This window comes from Carcharhinus amblyrhynchos, chromosome 6 (genome assembly GCF_965287045.1).
Source record: "Carcharhinus amblyrhynchos chromosome 6, sCarAmb.v2.hapA, whole genome shotgun sequence".
NCBI lineage: Eukaryota > Metazoa > Chordata > Chondrichthyes > Carcharhiniformes > Carcharhinidae > Carcharhinus > Carcharhinus amblyrhynchos.
The window spans coordinates 64783223-64801988 of NC_137329.1; the positions used below are offsets into that span (position 1 = coordinate 64783223).

General features: G+C 46.6%; 1 protein-coding gene and 1 pseudogene across 4 annotated transcripts in view; both read left to right on the forward strand.

The window, feature by feature from the left end:
- The first annotated feature begins 1441 nt into the window (after positions 1-1441).
- Positions 1442-1634, forward strand: LOC145344609 (small nucleolar RNA U3; annotated as a pseudogene).
- A 344-nt stretch (positions 1635-1978) lies between these two features.
- The window catches only part of LOC145343965 (carnitine O-palmitoyltransferase 1, liver isoform-like), a 77854-nt gene continuing 61066 nt past the window's right edge, over positions 1979-18766 (forward strand). The window contains exons 1-2 of one of the 4 annotated variants that reach the window (XM_080190546.1): positions 1979-2148; positions 2922-3036. The gene's annotated coding sequence lies outside the window, so the exon portion shown is untranslated. Of the gene's footprint in view, positions 2149-2547; positions 2788-2818; positions 3037-18766 lie in introns of those variants that run through there. The other 3 variants (XM_080190543.1, XM_080190547.1, XM_080190544.1) reach the window with 3 other exon arrangements.

Genomic DNA, 18766 nt, shown 5'->3' on the forward strand with positions numbered 1-18766 from the left:
ACCAACCCAAAGATTGTGAGACCAGCAGAAACCAGTCTAGAGATTGTGGGACCAACAGAAACCAGCCCAGAGAATGTGAGACCACAAAAACCAATCCAGAGAGTGTTAGAACAGCAGAAATCAGCCCAGCGAACGTGTGACCACCAAGACCAAGCTCAGCGAATGTGAGACCAGCAGTGCCAAGCCCAGCGAATGTGAGACCAGCAGAGCCAAGCCCAGCGAATGTGAGACCAGCAGAGCCAAGCCCAGCGAATGGGAGACCAGCAGAACTAAGCCCAGCGAATGTGAGACCAGAAGAAACTAGCCTAGAGAGCTTGAGATCAGCAGAGTGGCACAGTGGTCCACATTGCTGCCTCACAAGCAGCAGGGACCAGCGGAAACCTGGGTTTTATTTTGGCCTTGGGTAACTGTGTGAAGTTTGCATATTCTCCACGTGTCTTCATGAGTTTCCTCTGGGTGCTCTGGTTTCCCCCCATAGTCCAAAGATGTGCAGATTGGTGGATTGGCCATGCTAAATTGCTGCTTGGTGTGTGCCAAGGTGTATAGGTTAGATGGATTAGCCATGGGAAATGTGTGGAGTTGTGGGTCTGGCTAAGGTACTCTGTCAGAGAGAATCAGTGAATACTCGGCAGGCTGAATGGCCTCCTTAAGCACTATAGGGATTCTATAATAATAATGATATTGTCTATATCAATATCAATTGTCTATCTAATACGCTGCAGAAAAGGATGTCTGAAGCATGGTACATTGGGGAGACCATGCAGACGCTATGACAACGGATGAATGGACATCGCTCGACAATCACCAGGCAAGACTGTTCCCTTCCTGTTGGCAAACACTTCAGTGGTCACAGGCATTCAGCCTCTGACCTTCAGGTAAGCATTCTCCACAGCAGCCTTCACGACACACGACAGCGCAGAGTCGCTGAGCAGAGACTGATAGCCAAGTTCCACACACATGAGGACGGTCTCAACAGGAATCTTGGGTTCATGTTGCACTATCTGTAACCCCCGTGACTTGCCTGGGTTTGCAAAACCTCACTTACTGTACTGTCTAGAGACAATACACATCTCTTTAATCTATGCATAAAGCTCTTTCCATTCACATTGTCGGCATCTTTAAGACTTAAGTAGCAGGTTAGTTGTAAAGACTCGCATTCTAATCAGTAATCTGTAAACTGTGCTGTTATATGCTCTGTCTGAGGCCAGAACTCTCCATTCACCTGACGAAGGGCAAACCCCGAAAGCTTATGAGTTTACTATCAAATAAATCGGTTGGACTGAAACCTGGTGTGATCAGACTTCTTACCATCTTGCTCATTACCAGTGTCAAAATTGGATATGGTTTGAGCCTAAGAGCTGCCAGTGGTGATCTCTAGCATATCCTCAAGACAGAATCTGTGATGAAGCCTGTGCAAAAGATCATCAGCGTGTGCGATGGTATGTGGGCACTGCACCAGGTGTGCTCTCAGCATATTGTCCCCACCCACCCTACCACAGACACAAGGAGCAGGTGGTATCTTTTGAACCAGTACTGAAGCTGGCATTCAGTGTTGCTTTTGGCAACTTCTCAATGTCCTTGATGAGTGTTCCTTTTCTCTCTTATACAGAGGAAGAGAACACAGTCTGAGTGGCTTGTCTTTAAAATTTTGTTAAAGTTGTTTTGTTGGGGTACGCTCAAAATGTGATCCAGCTCCCTTTGATCCTGTGTCACCTCAACACAGCCTGGTGAACTTCAGTTCCTTCTGGAGACCTCCCTCACCCCGTGACCTTCCCCTCACCCAACAGCCTTACCCCACTCCCCCGGGCTAGCCCTTTATCCATCCATTTACTCTGCTGGTTACCCATTTGAAATGTATTTCCTCCCAATGAAGAACTGCTGGAACATACAAACTGTTTTTTTTAAATTGTCAGCTGATCGTGAGCTTTCATCTTCCACTTTCTATCTTATAGACAATATCCTTTCAGTAGAACTCATAAAGAGGGCGGAATAAAAATGTTGTGAGAAAATGCTGGAAAGGGAGAGTTGCAGCCACCCGGATGTGTGAAGTGAAAAGGCAGCTTGATGGGCAGGTGGAACCGGTCAGCTAAAGCATTCCGCTAACCTCACTGCGCGTGTGTTACTGCTCAACATAGAGAGAGGAAGCAGGTAACTGCAATTCATTATTACTGTGTGTGACTGATAGCAGCTAATCCAACAATTAACACTGATTCACAAATATTCATGTCTCTGGGACTCTATTGCTCTCTGTGTCTGTCTTCCTTCTCCTTGCTTCTCACTCTCCCTCCTTTTTCTAGCCCTCATTTCTCTTCACCCCCACCCCCCGCAAACTGCCGGCAATTTTCTGCCTGCCCCCTCTCTTTTCCACCTCTCTCTATTCCCTGCCTCCGCCCTCTGCTAACCCTTCCTTCTGTCGCCTGCCAAGCCTTCCCTTTGCCCCCCCCCCCCATACTCCTCTTTCCCCTCTCTGCCAACCCCTCCTTTTTCCCCCTCTGTTTCTGCCCCACCCTCTCTCTGAGCAGCCCCTCACCGTTGCTCCCAATGTGGTTATTTTCTGTGTGTCTTACTCTTTATTTCCACCGTATTTCAGTTGCTGTCATCTTTCTGAATTTGTCTGACTACGTTCAAGGCTGTGATGATTTCAGTGAGAGCTGGAACTGGGCTCGGATGAAGCAAACCAGTTCTGGTTGCCATGACATTCTTGTTGTCTTGATACGTCTCTGTATATTTTGAAGAAGCTGTGTGCTTTGGAGTTTCCTGTTCTAGCTGCTGTGGAGTATTCTGTTGGTGAGCCCTCTTACTGTGTAACCCTCAGCTGACTCTCAACTGACTTCATTGCCAGGCCGAGAGCTGCGCATTCTTTGTTTCTTTGTTCTTAAATTCTGCATATGAAAGGAATGTTCTCTGTTCTTGAATTGCAGGAAGATCCGTCCAGAGAAACAGAGAGAGGAAGAGGAAAAGAAAGCTGCGTGACAGCGCGGTTTCTATGTCCTAGTTCTCAGTAAATGTTCAACGAAAGGTTCTGCAGAGCCCTCGGTAAGTGTTACGTGTGTATTCGCTGTCTGTTGTTACCACAGGCTTCACTCTGCTAGCCTGACTTTTCACCTACTTTCTCGAGCAATGATTAAATCATTGACAGGGAGGAGGGGCGAGAGATTGTTGTGTTCTGGGACGAGAGTGGCAGAAAAGCAACAATGCCAAATTCACCCGCCACCTTCTGTATGGAAACTATACGACAGTGAAATGGAGTCTGCTTCTCCAGCTCCTGCTGCCTGCTTTCAATATGGCATTTATAACTGGCATAAAACCCAGAAGGAAATTGATTTCATACAGCCAATTGCAATGATCTGGAATGCAGTGTCTGGAAGGGTGGAAGGAACAAATTCCTTGTAAACTTGAAAAATATATTGGATAAATACCCAAAAGACAAGGATTTTAGGTTTTTTGAACAGAGCAGAAGAAGGTATTGCTAAATTCTGACATAGCCACAATAGGCAGGATGGTCTTTTTCTGTGCTATATCCTACAATGACTCGAGAATGACGTCAGGCTTCAAGTTCACTCAACCAGTAGTGAAACAAGAGGCCGTTGCTTAAAGCTAGTGAAGCTATTCTAACTTACAGAGCTTCCTGAGCAGGTTGTTCTCAAAATAAATTATAGTTTAGGCCCAAATACTGAAGTTTCAGTCAGGAGCCACTGAGTGATTTTTTTTTACTGTCTTCATCATGCATGAAGCTACAGAATGAAGCTAAACCTGCTACACTGGCCCCATTAAACACGATATGGAGATGGACTGGGGTAAGCTTAGTAAGAAGTCTCACAACACCAGGTTAAAATCCAACTAGCTTTCGGAGTCTCAAGCTCCTTCATCAGGTGAGTGAGGACTTGTAAGGACAAGTTACTTGGATTTTAACCTGGTGTTGTGAGACTTCTTACTGTCATTGAACACTCCCAGGATAGGTACAGCACGGGCTTAGGTAGAGTAAAGCTCCTGCTTTACTGTCCCCACCAAACACTTCCAGGACAGGTACAGCACAGGGTTAGATACAGAGTAAAACTTCCTCTACACTGTCCCTATCAGGCACTCCCAATGTAATATATGTATATAATGTACCTTGGGGTTTGAGGTGCATACTGCACCTTTAAGAATGCAGGTCAGATGATCCCTGGGGATTAGCACCTCCTCTGTCAAACCCATGACCAAAATATCATCTCGGTAACACTGGACTGCTGTCAATCCACTCAAGATTTGGTCTATGGCCCTCTGGAACAAAACTGGAACTGACATAATGGATAAAGCCACTTACTGTGGAATAGGCCCCTGTGTGTGATTATCATTAGCAGTGGTTGTGAATCCTGACTGAATTTTTTCGCTCTGCCAGGCCTCTAAATAAGTCCTCCTATGACAGCAAGCTGGGTTTACTGTCACTTCAAAATCCCCACAAACTCTCACCAATCCATCTGATTTCAAGACTGAAGCAATTGGGGAGGCCCGATCACTGGGGACCCAATGCTCCCAGATCCACCAGCTCTTCCAAGCCAGCATGCACCTTAGGCCTAATAGTGTTTGGTACCAGACATGCCTTTTAAGCTTTTAGAACAAACATCCACTTTTAGCTGTAACTTTATCTTGATATTCTTGAAAGGGTTCCTTGAAAGGCATCCTTAAATTTTTCCAAAAAGTCTTGACATCTTGTGTTCGCATCCGCCAGCCTATTTACCACACCCAGTTCAATTTCAATTCTGTAACCAGGAGCGTCAAGGGGAGGTTTCGAATAAAAGGGAGGGGTGTAATATATGTACATAATGTATGTTGCGGTTTAGAGTGCATATTGCCCCGTTGAGTATAGGTAGTTGACCCTTGGAGGATAAGGTCCTCCCACTGTGGGACCCGGTGTTTAGTTTTAGATCTGATTGTGGAACAATAAACACCTACAAATAGAGCTCTCATTCTTCAAGTTAGCAAACCCACCTTGTGGCTCTTCAGGTACCAGAATTCGAGAGGGGCATACATAATACCCCGGCCAAGTATAGCACAGGGTTGGATACATGGTAATGCTCCCTCTACACTGTCCCCATCAAACATAGTAAGAAGTCTCTCAACACCAGATTAAAGCCCAACAGGTTTACGTGGTAGCAAAAGCCACTAGCTTTCAGGGCACAGGCCCTTCAAACACCCCGAGGACATGTGCACTACAGGGTTAGATGCTGAGTGAAGATCACTCTGCACTATAAGACATTGGTCTGGTGCATTTTGTGTCCAAGCATAAACATCAAAATATATTTTGAATCTGATTTGACTTTTTATTGCTGAGTTTTGTATTGAGGTGGCCAAGCTAATTTTTAATGATTTTGTTTTGGTGAGCTTTAGATTATTCCTGATTGTCCTCCTTTACTTAAAGGATGGAAATGATCTTTGATCAGGAGGGTGTTGCTCTGTTGTTTACCAGTTCTGAGCCGTAGTTTGTTGAACCTGGAGTTGTTTGAATCTGGATTGCGTTTTTAGCTCCATTCATCGTTGTTTTTCTCTTTTGTTTTGCGCATGGTCTGTTTAAACCAGGTCACATGTTGAAATGGAGGCTGGGAAATGTCATCCTGAAATTGTTGAACATTAATAATACCAAGACCTGAATCTACTGGGCAGTGCTGGAAAAGTTGATTTTTTTTTTCATTCATTCTTGGGACATGGGTGTTGCTGGCTGGCCAGCATGTATTGTCCATCTCTAGTTGCCTTTGCGAAGATGAACTGTCTTCTTGAATCATTGCAGTCTACGTGGATTGACAGACAATGCCATTAAGGAGGGAATTTCAGGATTTTGACCCAGTAACAGTGAAGGAAGGGCGATATATTTCCAAGTCAGGATGATGATTGACTTGGAGGGGAATTAGCAGGTGATGGCGTTCCCATATGTCTGCTACCCTTGTCCTTCTAGTTGCAAGTGTTTGTGGGTTTGAAAGATGTTTTCTGAGGATCTTTAGTGAATTGCTGCAGTGCATCTTCTAGATGGTACACACTGTTGCTACTGTCAGTGGTGGAGGGAGTGAATGCTTGTGGATGTGATGCCAATCATGCAGGCTGCTTTTTGTCTTGGATGGTATCAAGCTTCTTAAGTGTTGTTGGAGCTGTACCCATCCACACAACTGGGGAGTATTCTATCACATCCCTGATTTGTGCCTTATAGATGGCAGATAGACTTTGGGAAATCAGGAGGTGAGTTACTCACTGCGGTATTCCGAGTCTTTAACCTGCTCTTGTGTTTATGTGGCGAGTCCAGTTGAGTTTCTGGTCAATGGTAACCCTAAGAATGTTGACAGTGGATGATTCAGTAATGGTAACACCATTGAATGTCAAGGAGTGGTGGTTAGGATGTCTCTTATTGGTGATGGTCATTGCCTAGCATTTGTTTGGCGTGAATGATATTTGCCACCTGTCAGCCCAGATCTAGATATTAGATCTTCCTGATGAACTTCCACCCCAAAATTGCTGTGAATTACTTTCAGGGTCTTCTGATCCTGACGGTCAGGGGTTTGCACCCTATCTTCCTCAGGAATTCCCTCGAGCAGAGTAGAGTTGGGGGAAGACAGTAACTGCTGTACTCTGTATGATAAGCTTAAAGGTCCAATCTTCAGGTTTGTGAATAGATGGTTGAGGTGGGTTGTCGGAGGTTCCTGAGGTTGGGAGGTGGTTGTTGCGGGGAGCTTCAGGTTGTAGTTGAGGCCTCTGCAGGGTTAGTTAGCTCAGGTTGCAGGAAGGGTAGTTGGGTGGTCTCAGGCCTCCGGTTTGGAAAAAGAAACCCTCTACAATCAACCTCTGGCTTCTGTCAAAAAGCCAATTTTGTATCCATTTAGAAACCTCACCCTGGATCCCGTGAAATTCAACCTTATGCAACAACCCACCATGTGGTACCTTGTCAAAGGCCTTGCTAAAGTCCACGTAGACATCAACTGTACTGTCCTCATCTACCTTCTTGGTTACCCTTTCAAAAAACTTAATCAAATTTGTGAGACATGATTTTCTACTCACAAAGCCATCCTGACTGACCCTAACCAGTCCTTGCATCTCTAAATGCCTGTAGATCCTGTCTCTCAAAATATCTTCCAACAATTCACCCACCACAGATGTGAGGCTCACTGGCCTGTAGTTCCCAGGCTTTTCCCTGCAGCCTTTTTTAAACAAAGGCACAACATTTGCCACTGTCTAATCTTCAGGCACCTCACAGTGACTATCGATGATTCAGATATCTCAGCTAGGGGACCCGCAATTTTCTCCTTAGGCTCCCATGAAGACATGAGTTCTGAGCGTGTGTTAGTGGCGGGGTGCATGGGGAGTGTGTGTTGCTGGGGAGTTGTCCGAGGAATGGGGAGTGAGAGTTGCTGGTGGGCCGTGGGAAGGAATGGGGGAGCTATGGTGCTGGGGGGGCTGTGGGAGGGGGAATGGGGAATGTGTTGCTGGGCTGGGAGTGAGCAGAAATCTTCAACCTTTCCATCTGTCTCTCCCTTCCCCAAATTCACCCCGGCCCCCCTTCAGATTGATGAGATGGCTTTTGTAGTGCAACCCATTGATCTTCCTTTTTTTTTGGTTGCTACTGGAACTGAGGAAGAGGAGCAGGAGGATAAATTGTGGGCAGAAATAGGAGTAGAGGGAGATGGCTGCCAGAGGCAGGATGTGGGTGCCATTTTTACCCCAAGAGGGAGGGGGGGGGAGAAGGAGGGTATGGAGACCCTAGCAGTTCCACACACAAGTATCCTTTGAGCAACTGTCTGACATCACGTGCTGCTGATAGCTCCAAAAGGAGATACGGCACAGGCACTGCACTTTGTTGTAGGGCCTGGCACCTTGGGGCACAAGGGAGTGCACCCACTCCCAATGGCTATGAAAGTGATGGCCGCCTTAAACTTTTTCACCACCGGATCCTTCCAGACATCCACTGGAGATCTTTGTGGCACTTCACGATCACCCATCCACAAGTGTGTAAAGGAGGTCCTTTATGCCCTGAATGCTCTGGCTGGCCAGTATATCATATTTGACCTGGGATAGGCCCAGCAAGAAGCCCAGGCTGCAGGATTTGCAGCCAGTGCAGGGGGCTATAGACTGCACCCATGTCACCCTCGAGGCCCCTGTCAAGAATCCAGAAAGATTCATGAATAGAAAGGGTTTTCATTCAATAAATGTGGAATTGGTGTGTGACCATTGGCTCAACATTATGTACATCTGTGCCAGACGTTCCATCAGCATGCATAACAGCTTCATATTGAGGAGCTGAGATATCTCGGAGGTCTTTGAGGAGGAGTCCTAGGTGCAGGGATGGCTTGTGGGGGACATGGGGTACCACTTCAGATTTGACTGATGATGCCTGTGCAGAGGCCTGAGACTGATGCGGATACCCGCTATAATGAGGCCCACGTTGCTATCCGTTCCACAGTGGAGCAGTGCCTCAGGCATCTCAAGATGGGGTTCAGGTGCCTGGACACCTCTGGTGGAGCCCTCCCAATACAACCCCCGATATCATCCCGCCTTGTGGTGATGTGCTGTACCCTTCACAACCTAGTGCAGCAACGAAGAGGCCAACCAGCCGGACATCAGTGGGAAGGAGGCCGCTGAGCAGGAGGAAGAGGATGAGGAGGAGGAAGAGGACGAGGATGACAAAGAGCAACACCAGCCAAGCATTGGAGGGCTGGCGGCAGCAAGAATCAAGCATGTGAGGGTGGGGATGGAGACCCTGATCAACCAATGCATTGGACAATAGGAGGCTATGTTGCTGCATGTGGGTTCCATTCGCCCCCACCCTCCCTCCCCAGTGTCCCACAATCTCCTGCAACATTGTAACACCAGAGTGGTGGGCCTGGGTACACTGTGTTAGCAAGTTTCTTTGGCAGATGGGAAGGTGATGACCGCTTGCTAAGCACCATTGTGATGATGCCCTGGTGCAAAGTAGTCTGACTCCTACCTGTGCTCTGAATGCGTGCTGGCACATGGTGGGTAAGGGCTCACTAAACCCCCATACAGGGCTCCAGGGCAGGGGAATGGGGGAGGTGCAGGAATCTGTCATGAGTTTTGGGGATGCCAAATGGTGTATGTTGTTGCCAATGCATGCCACCCACCATAGCCAGTGATTTTTTCTTTTCAGCACCTTCATTTTCACAGTGACAGAGTGATAAGCCCCCCACCCCACATGGACGTCAATATGCAGTGCCCCTCTGGCAACTGTCAGGGTAACCATGTTCCTGTTACAGGCAAATCTGAGACAAATTAGTCACAGGTGGATGGTGACATAACATTTATTGGTGCCAATAAAAGTGCCTTAATGCTCAGTGATAATGTAAAAACATGTGAACAGGAGACATTAAAGTGCCTAACTATTCTTTCTACCCAGTGTTGCCTTCCACCTGTGCTATCTTGCTGCCACTACAACTTAACTTTACGTGGCTTACCGCAGTGTCTCGGTGTCTCCCCAGTATGTATATCGGAGGTGGAGAACAAAGAACAATACAGCACAGGAAACAGGCCCTTCGGCCCTCCAAGCCTGCGCCGCTCATTGGTCCAACTAGATCATTCTTCCGTATCTCTCCATTCCCAGTCTGCTCATGTGACTATTCAGATAAGTCTTAAACGATCCCAGTGTGTCTGCCTCCACCACCCTGCTCGGCAGTGCATTCCAGGCCCCCACCACCCTCTGTGTGAAATACGTCCCTCTGATATCTGAGTTAAACCTTGCCCCCCTCACCTTGAACCTGTGACCCCTCATGCTTGTCACACAAGGCAAAGACTCACCTGGACCTTCAGAGCCCTGGCCAGCTTCCAGGTGTCTGGGATGTACCCATGATACCCTCTTCATCCAGCTGTCCCTGAGATGCCCCAATGTTAGGAGGTGGGGGGGGGGTGGGCAGTCAGAAGGTGTAGCTACCACTCCTGGGTGGAAGGCCCCAGCGTGGGCTTGAGCACCTCCTCCTCCCTTGAGGTTTCTGTGGGCCCCTGGGCCACTCCATGGGACTGCGATGCTTCTGCAGTGAGCTCCAGTGTCACCTTGCCCTGCCAATTTTGGAGGACCACCTGTGTTCTACCCATAGTGATCAAGCCCTCTGCGATGGCTACCTGAGTTGGGGGCCACCAGTCAATGGCGGCAGCAAGTGCCCTCTGAGACGGGGCCACACTCTGCAGCCTCTCAGCCATGACCCTCTGCGATTGGGCCTCGTTCTCAAGGGCTGCTGTCATTGCCGGCAGTGTCTGTGTGCTGTCCTGCTGGGTCTTCTGCAAGCTCTTGAGCCTTTCAGCCATGGACTGCAGAATCTCAAGAAGCCTGTTGAGCCCTCAGTGGCCTGCTGTAACTCGGCCACGGCCTCTGGGACTCCACTGTGGCCTGCTGTGACTCGGCCATCACTTGGGGCCTGCCACCCACGGTGAGGATCTCCTGCCCCAGGCTTTCCATTGCGTTTGCCATCCTTGGAGTACTGGTCTTGGAACCAATACTCTGGAAAGTTTTGGGACTCCTCCCAACAGCCTCACAGTTGGTCCAGTGTGGCCGCCAGCCCCTCCTGCATTCCCTGGATCTGTTGCTGCATCTCCAGCAACTGAGGGACAAGTGATCTCAGAGGCCCAGCATGTAGCCTGGGGCAGGTGAATCTTTGCCTCCGACAGGCCCCTGCGTGCCAGAGGCCTCAGATGTTCCCCTCTCCAACCGATGTACATCAGCAGATGTGTCCTGCGCACCAGAGAGTGACCCAGATGCCTCACCGCTAACTTGACCCACCGACATGAGTGTCTCTGGGATGGTGAACTGTGAGATGGAAGCTGACGCAAAACTGGTGCCGGCCTCAGAGTTCCTTCATCTGCTTCCTCCGAGGAAGGCTGGATGGGTGGTAGTAGCAATGGGGGCCAGAATGCCAGATGGCCCAGGCATATCAGGGACCCTTCCTGCAGCATTGGACAGAAAGTTAGTGCAAGGGAGGGAAAGGAATCTGGACTGCATGCAAACTACTTACATAAAATTTAACTTACTCCATAAAGTGGAGGAGTGGCGAGTGCTCAAGTCTATATTGCTGTCACTTAACATCTGCATCTCCTCCTCTCCCATAAGCTCTAATGCCCATTCCTGAAAGGGGGTGAGGATTCAGGGGCTCATTACCCTCTCCCGGTGATTATAGGCATTCTTCTCCTTTGGGGACAGAAGGAGCCATGAAAAATCTGATGGCATGACTCCTGCAGAGTAGCAGAGGGTGGCTCCCAGGACAAATACTGTGATACTCTTGTGGGGGGGGGGGGGGGGGTGGTGGTGATGGAGAAACGAGGGAAGTGCTTGGGGGTCAGGGGCTGGAAGCTTGCAGGATGTTGGGGGTGGGGGATCCGGGGGTCATTTAAGGGAAAGATGCGAGATGAGGTTAAACACTTACCATCGCTGCCGGATTAGGTCATTCATTTCTTTCGACATTGCTCCCCAGTTCTCCTGGCACAGAGTCATGTGGCCACACTCTCCCAGGTTGCTTTCCCATCACTTCTCCGGGGATGACATCCTGCTGGGGCTTTGCTTCCACTATCTTCAGCAACCTGGCCAAATCAGGTCCCAAAAATCTGGGTGCTGACTTCCTGGAGACCATATTTTCCTGAACTGGCTGTCCTTGCTTGGGGATTTTTATGAAGCTATCCCTTATTAGGGCACATGAGCTGTAGGCAGTTTGGAAGAGTCAGGTGCCCATTAGAGCATTCCAGCAAGTTCAGTGAAGTTTGCCTGGTTACCATTGGAGAGGAAGCCAAGTCAGCACTTACAGGTGTACTGATGGAACCGCAGGAGAATTTGTGCCTCTGTGATGATTGGGAGCAGGAAAGAAAGAGGGTCATGTCAGGCAGCCATCAGGGCCAGGGGGTGATGAAAGGACCATGTGCACGTGGGTCCAGAGGGGAATGGGGATGTAAGGGAGTCAGTAACGTTGCCAGGGGGGGCTCCAGTATCTGTGGGGGAAGAGAGGGAGGCTGTATCTGGCCTTGGAGCATTCTGCCATGAGAGCTTTATTTTCTGTTTTTTCTGTGCATGTGCAGTTTGTGGCTCCAATCTGAGTTGCTGTCTGGTGAGTTAAGTCCTGCCCACTGCCTCTTGTGGTCAGAAATGGTCTAACCTTAAATTTCAGAGAAAGATTGCATAAGATTAGGTGTGAAAACACGCCCGCAAAACAGCTCAGGAACTCTCCCATTTTCACAGCAGCTGGACACTTAGAAAAAATCTCATAAAATTCTACCCAAAGAATCTTCAAAGGGATATAAATAGGTTAGAGGAACGAACAAAAAACTTGGCAGATGGAATATTATGTGGGAAAATGTGAAGTTATGCATTTTTGGTAGGAAGAATAAAGGAGTTGAATATTATATAAATGGGGAAAGACTGCAAAAAAACTGCAGCACAGAGGGATTTGGGGGTTGTCCTTGTGCATAAATCACAAAAACCTAGCATGCATATTCAGCAAATGGGGAAGATAAATGGAATATTAGCCTTTATTTCAAAAGTAATTGAGTATAAAAGTAGGGAAGTCTTGCTAAAATGATACAAGGCTTTAATTGGACCACACGTGGAATACTGTTCACAATTTTGTGCTCTAATTGAAGGAAAAATACACTGGCATTGGAGGCAGTCCAGAGAAGGTTCACTAGGTTGATCCTGGGTATGGGGATTTTTTTTATGAAGAGAGGTTGAATAGGTTGGGCGTGTACTCATTGGAGTTTAGAAGAACAAGAGACAATCTTATTGAGACGTATTGGATTCTAAGGAGATTTGACAGGGTACATGTTGAGAGATTGTTTCCCTTGAAGGAGAGTCTTGGACCAGAGGGCGTAGTCTCAGATTAAGAGGTTGCCTATTTAAGACAAAGATGAGGATTTTTCACTCAGGTGGGAATGAATGTGTGGAGTTCTTTACTGCAGAGGGCTGTAGAGGCTGCGTCATTAGGCGTGTTCAAGGCTGGGATAGACATATTTTTAATCAGGGAATTTAGGGTTTTGCAGATAAGTGGGGAAATGGAGTTGAGGATTATCAAATCAGATTAGTCATGATCTCATTGAATGGCAGAGCAGACTCGTTGGGCTAAATGGCCTCTTTCAGCTCTTACGTTTTATGGTCTTGTAGATCCTAAGTCCTTTATGCAGAATCTTTCATCCTAATCCTTCATTAAGATTCATTTCTCCCGTTGACAATTTCTTCCAGCTCCTGACTCAAGTGCAAGTACAGTACAGGTATAGGTTTACTATCAAATAAACCTGTTGGACTTTAACCTGGTGTTGTGTAGGTCGTGCCTTACTAACCTTATTGAGTTTTTGAGAAAGTGACCAAAGAGGTGGATGGGGGTAAGGCAGTTGACGTGGTATATATGGATTTTAGTGAGGCGTTTGATAAGGTTCACCATGGTAGGCTTCTGCAGAAAATGCAGATGTATGGGATTGAGGGTAATCTAGGAAATTGGATCAGGAATTGGCTAGCAGATAGGAGACAGAGGGTGGTGGTTGATGGTAAATATTTGTCATGGAGTTCGGTTACGAGTGGTGTGCCTCAGGGATCTGTTTTGGGGCTTAGATAGGGTGGACAGTGATAGCCTTTTTCCTCGGATGGAGAAAGCTAGCACGAGGGGGCATGGCTTTAAATTAAGGGGGGGGTAGTTATAGGACGGATGTCAGGGGTAGGTTCTTTACCCAGAGGGTGGTGAGGGATTGGAATGCCCTGCCTGCTGAGGTTGTAAATGCGCCTAGTTTGGGGGCATTTAAGAGATCTGTGGATAAGTTTATGGACGAAAAGGGATTGGTTTAGGTTAGTGGGTCATTGTTTTTTAACTGGTCGGCGCACCATCGTGGGCCGAAGGGCCTGTTCTGCGCTATAATGTTCTATGTTCTTACTGTGTTTACCCCAGTACAACACCGGCATCTCCACATCAAGTGCAAGTCTCAGAGTAAGAGGTCGCCCATTTAAAACAGAGAGCAGGAGGAATTTCTTCACTCAAAGGGTAGTGGAGCTGTGGAGATTGTTTGATAAATATGCTCAAGACTGAGATGGACTGATTTTTAATCAGTAAGGGAATAAAGATGAAGTGAATCTATGTGCAGAACCAGGTGGTTAAAGATCACAAGAAAGAGTGGAGTGCAAGTTTACATCTCCAAAGAAAATCTAAACAGCTCTTTGGGCGAATACAGTTGGTACTTACTTGGTTCTAATGGTTGAGATATCTTTTTGTGATTCATTGTAAGAATTATATTCTATAACAATAAAGAGCAGAGGAGAAGGGCCTTAGTTGATATTATTTGATATTAAAACGATTAATTTAACTTAAAGGTACAACATGGTAGGAAAACTCCAAACCGTTATCTGCTCTTCCTGCTCTATGTGGGAGTCTGAGAAGTTTTCCAGTTCTCAGGACTAGCATGTGTGCAGGAAGTGCCTCCAGCTGCAGCTCCTGGAAGCATGAGTTTCCGAGCTGGACTGGCATCTGGAGACATTGGAGCAGATGCGAGGTGCAGAGTATTGTGAAAGCACATATCTAGAGAGAGGTGGTCACACTGTAGATTCAGACTGCACAGGTAGGAAAGAAATGGGTGACCGCCAAGCAGAGCAAGAGGACTAGGCAGGCAGTGCAGGAATTTCCTATGGCTGTTCCCCTGCAAAACAGATGTACCGTTTTGGATACTGTTGAGAGGGAATGGTCTCTTGGTAAATAACAGCACTGCCAAATTTGTAGCAGCTGTTGCACAGCAGAAGAGCAAAGGGAATAGAAATGCAGTAGATGTAAAGGATTCAATTGTGAGGGTAATAGACATTTCTGCAACAGAAACTCCAGAATGATATGTTGCTTCTCTGGTGCTCGGGCCAAGGATGTCTCAGAGCAGATGCTGGACATTCTGAAGGTGAAGGGTGAACTGCCAGTTGTCATGGTACACCTTGTTACAAACAACATAAGCTTTAAAAAAAGGACGAGGTTCTAAAAGGAGAATATAGGAAGCAAGTTGAAAAGTAGGACCTCAAAGGTACTAATCTAAGGCCTAATACCAGTGCCACATGCTAATCAGCGTAGATGTAGCAGGGTATATAGAATAAATATGTGGCCAAAAGGATGGTGTGAGGGGGAGGGTTTCAGATTTTCACATTTGTGGGGCATTGGGATTAGTACAAACTGGATGAGTTACACCTGGGCAGGTCCAGGACTGATGTTCTGGTTGAGGTGGGGGGGGGAGCAGGGGCAGAATGTTTAGGAACGGTTTAAACTATACGGCGGGGGAATGGGAACCTTTGTCAGGATTCAGAGCAGGGGCAATCAACAAGAGGAAAAGTCAGCAAGGAGAATAAGAGTGATTGGCAAAGAAATCAAGAGCCAGAATCAGATAAGGACACAGTAAAAAAAAATAGTAGGAATGGGACAAGCAATGTTAAAAGAACTAGCCTTAAGGTTTTATAGCTGAACACTTGGAGCATTCCAAACAAAATGGATGAATTAGTTCCACAGATAGATGTAAAGGGATGTGATATTGTTGAAATTAAGGAGACATGACTCCAAGGTGACAAAGGGTGGGAACTAAACTTTGAGAGCTATTCAATATTTAGGAGGAACAGACAGAAAGGAAGTGCATTGTTGATTAAATAAGACATTGATACCATTTTGAGGAAATGTAAAATCATAGAATGCCTACAGTGCAGAAGGAGGCCATTCAGCCCATTGAGTCTGCACTGACCGTTACCCAAACTTATCCCTCAGCCTATATATGGGTTAGATAGATAGATGATTATATCAGGGCACTAAGGAACAATTTTTCATGGCCAATCAATCTATCGTCTTCGGACTGTTGGAGAAAACCGGAGCATCCAGAGGAAACCCACACATACACGGGGAGAACATGTATACTCTGCACAGTCACCCAAGGCTAGAATTGAACCTAAGTCTCTGGCACTATGAGGTAGCAGTGCTAACCACTGTGCCGCCCAAAGATATTAACACAGACGATGTGAAATCTGTCTGGATTGAGTTGAGAAACACCAAGTGGTCAAAAACATTAGGATTGGTAAACAGTCCACCAAACTTTAGTGGTAATGTTGGGAATAACATTAGATCGGAAATCGGATTTGCGCGTGATAAAGGAACGTCTGTGATTATGGGCAACAGTAATCTGCATATAGATTGGGAGAACCAAGTTAGTCACAGTATAATGAAGGAGGAATTTCTGGAGAGTATGTGGTCTAGTTTTCTAGACCAATATATTGAGGAACCAACAACGGAAAAGGCCATCTTGGACTGGGTGTTGTCCAATGATACATGTGACCATTATATCATAGAATTCTTTATTCAGGTGAATCATGATTTGTTGATTCTGCAACCAGGCTCCTGAATCTTAATATAGGTAATTATGATGTAATGAGGCATGAGCTGGCTATGATGGACTGGGAAACATTACTGAAAGGAAGGACAGTGGGCAGGCTATGGCAGGCATTCAAGGAAAGAATATGGGAACTCCAAAAGTTGTTTATTCCTGTTTGGCGCAAGAGTGGAAGGGAAGCTGTTGCCAAACCATAGCTTACAAGACAAATTAGAGATTGTATTAGATTCAAAGAGGAATCATACAAATTGGCAAGAAAAAGCAATAGACCTGGGGACTGGGAGTTTAAAATTCAGCAAAGGAGGACTAAGAGATTGATTAAAAAGGGGAGAATACAGTTTGAAAGTAAAATAGCAGGAAACATAAAAACTGACTAATAGTCTCCACAGGTATGTAAAGACAAAGGGGGTGATTCTCAAATCCCACTGCACAGCTTTTTTAGCATAGCAGACTGGAGACTCTTAATAGTGGCCAATTTGCGCTGGGTATCCAGGCTCCTGCACATCTCCGTGCTGGATTTCTGGTGCTATCAGCTCCACACTGATCATATATTCAAATAGAGGTTTTAATATAATTTAAATATAATTAGTGGGCCCCAGGACTGAAGTCTCCAGACCCACGAGTCTCTCCTGCCCCACCAGGAATAATTCACTCCAGCGGTGTTTACTATAGCTCCCCATTAGTGGCTGCCCAACCCCACTGAAATGAAGTGGGGGGCAATCTAGGCCCTCCCAGCAGTTGAGTGCTGGGGAAAGCCCTGGGCATTGGCACTTTGCCCCTTGGGCAGTTCTGGGGGCCTTGGCTGATTCTGCCAATGTTCAAAGGGCATCTTGGCACTGCCCACCAGGCATAGGGCAGTGCTAAGGAGGTCAGACATAATGAGGGAAATGCCTCTGGGGTATGATCAGAGGAGGTGACCACTCTGCAGTTGGGATTGGTGGGGGAGGAAGGGAGGCCAGTAATTGGGTCTGGCCATGGGTGGTGAGGGGGAAGGCAGTCTGCTGCAGGGGGAGGGGTAGCGGTTTGGAACTGCTGGTGGGGATGTAAGGGGAATCAGGGGTGGGGCAAGAGATGGAGGCAGGCCATCAGGGTGGGGTGGGGGGGTGGTGGGGAACGTCATGGCTGGCCTCGACATAGTAAAAAGCCTGACAACACCAGGTTTAAGTCCAACCGATTTATTTGATAGTAAACTCACTAGCTTTCGAGGTTACCCCCTTCGTCAGGTGAATGGAGAGTTCTGGCCTCTGTCTGAGGCCGGAACACACTATTCACCTGACAAAGGTGGTAACCTCGAAAACTAGTGAGTTTACTATCAAATAAATTGGTTGGACTTAAACCTGGTGTTGTCAGACTTTTTACTGTTTACCCCAGTCCAACGCCGGCACATCCACGTTATGGCTTCGACATGTCAGGGAGACCAGTGATCAGGCTGTCGGGGGCTGAGAGAGCTAGTATTGCGGGAGTAGTGAGGCTGGCCAGCAATCGGGTGGCTGCCAGGTAGGGGCCACTGTGCATGCGCCAATCTCACACTGACAAATCGGCACATGCGTAGAAGCTTGGTCATCGCTGTGCTGCTAGCCTTTTGGGTGGGAATGGGAGAATCACTCTATTGATTTCTGTAGTGAATCATGCTAGTGCTCTTTGCAATACACAGTGTGTAGGAGATTCATTTTGAAACTTCTGCTGAAAACTTGATTTACTCCAGTTTTTACGTGAATTTGACACTTAGAATTTTTTTTGGGAGAATCCCACCCAAAGCTTGGCAAAAACAAATGGTAGCCCTTATAGTCAGAAAGGGGAAATTCATAACAGAAAACACAGAAATGGCTGAGAAACTGAATTTGTACTATTAGAATACAAATCTGAAATCCCAAGGTATATTATGAAGTCAGGTTAGGTCCCAACAACTTGCTGTTTTGCCAATAATGTGAAGATACAATATTTCACTCCAGGTATGCTTCTACTGACATACTGGGAAGCTTTTATCAAAATAAACTTTATTTAGCAATGCAGTTTAACTATAACAAATGAATTAGGTGAACTTTTAAGAATTGAACAACACTTAAACAAGATAAGACAATTCTTAACTGTTAACCTCTCATTACTAGTTCCAATTCAAGCAATATTCCTCTTAGAGACTTAAACCCCTGTTTAAGATTAGTCAGCAAAACTTAGTCTTACTGGCTTATACTTAAATTAATAGCCTAGAGCTTTCAGAAAACTTCAGAGAAAGAGAGAGAGATACACCTTGTTTCTTTCAGAACCAGGCACTAACTGGTATATTTTTTAAATGAAACTGAAACAGTATTTTTTTCCCTGCAAGCTTAGCTCCTCCCATTAAGTATGCAATTCCGTCCTTGTTAATCAACCTAATCAAAACTCTGCTCTAAACCACAAGGGAAACCTAAGTAAACACAAACACATTTGTTTAATT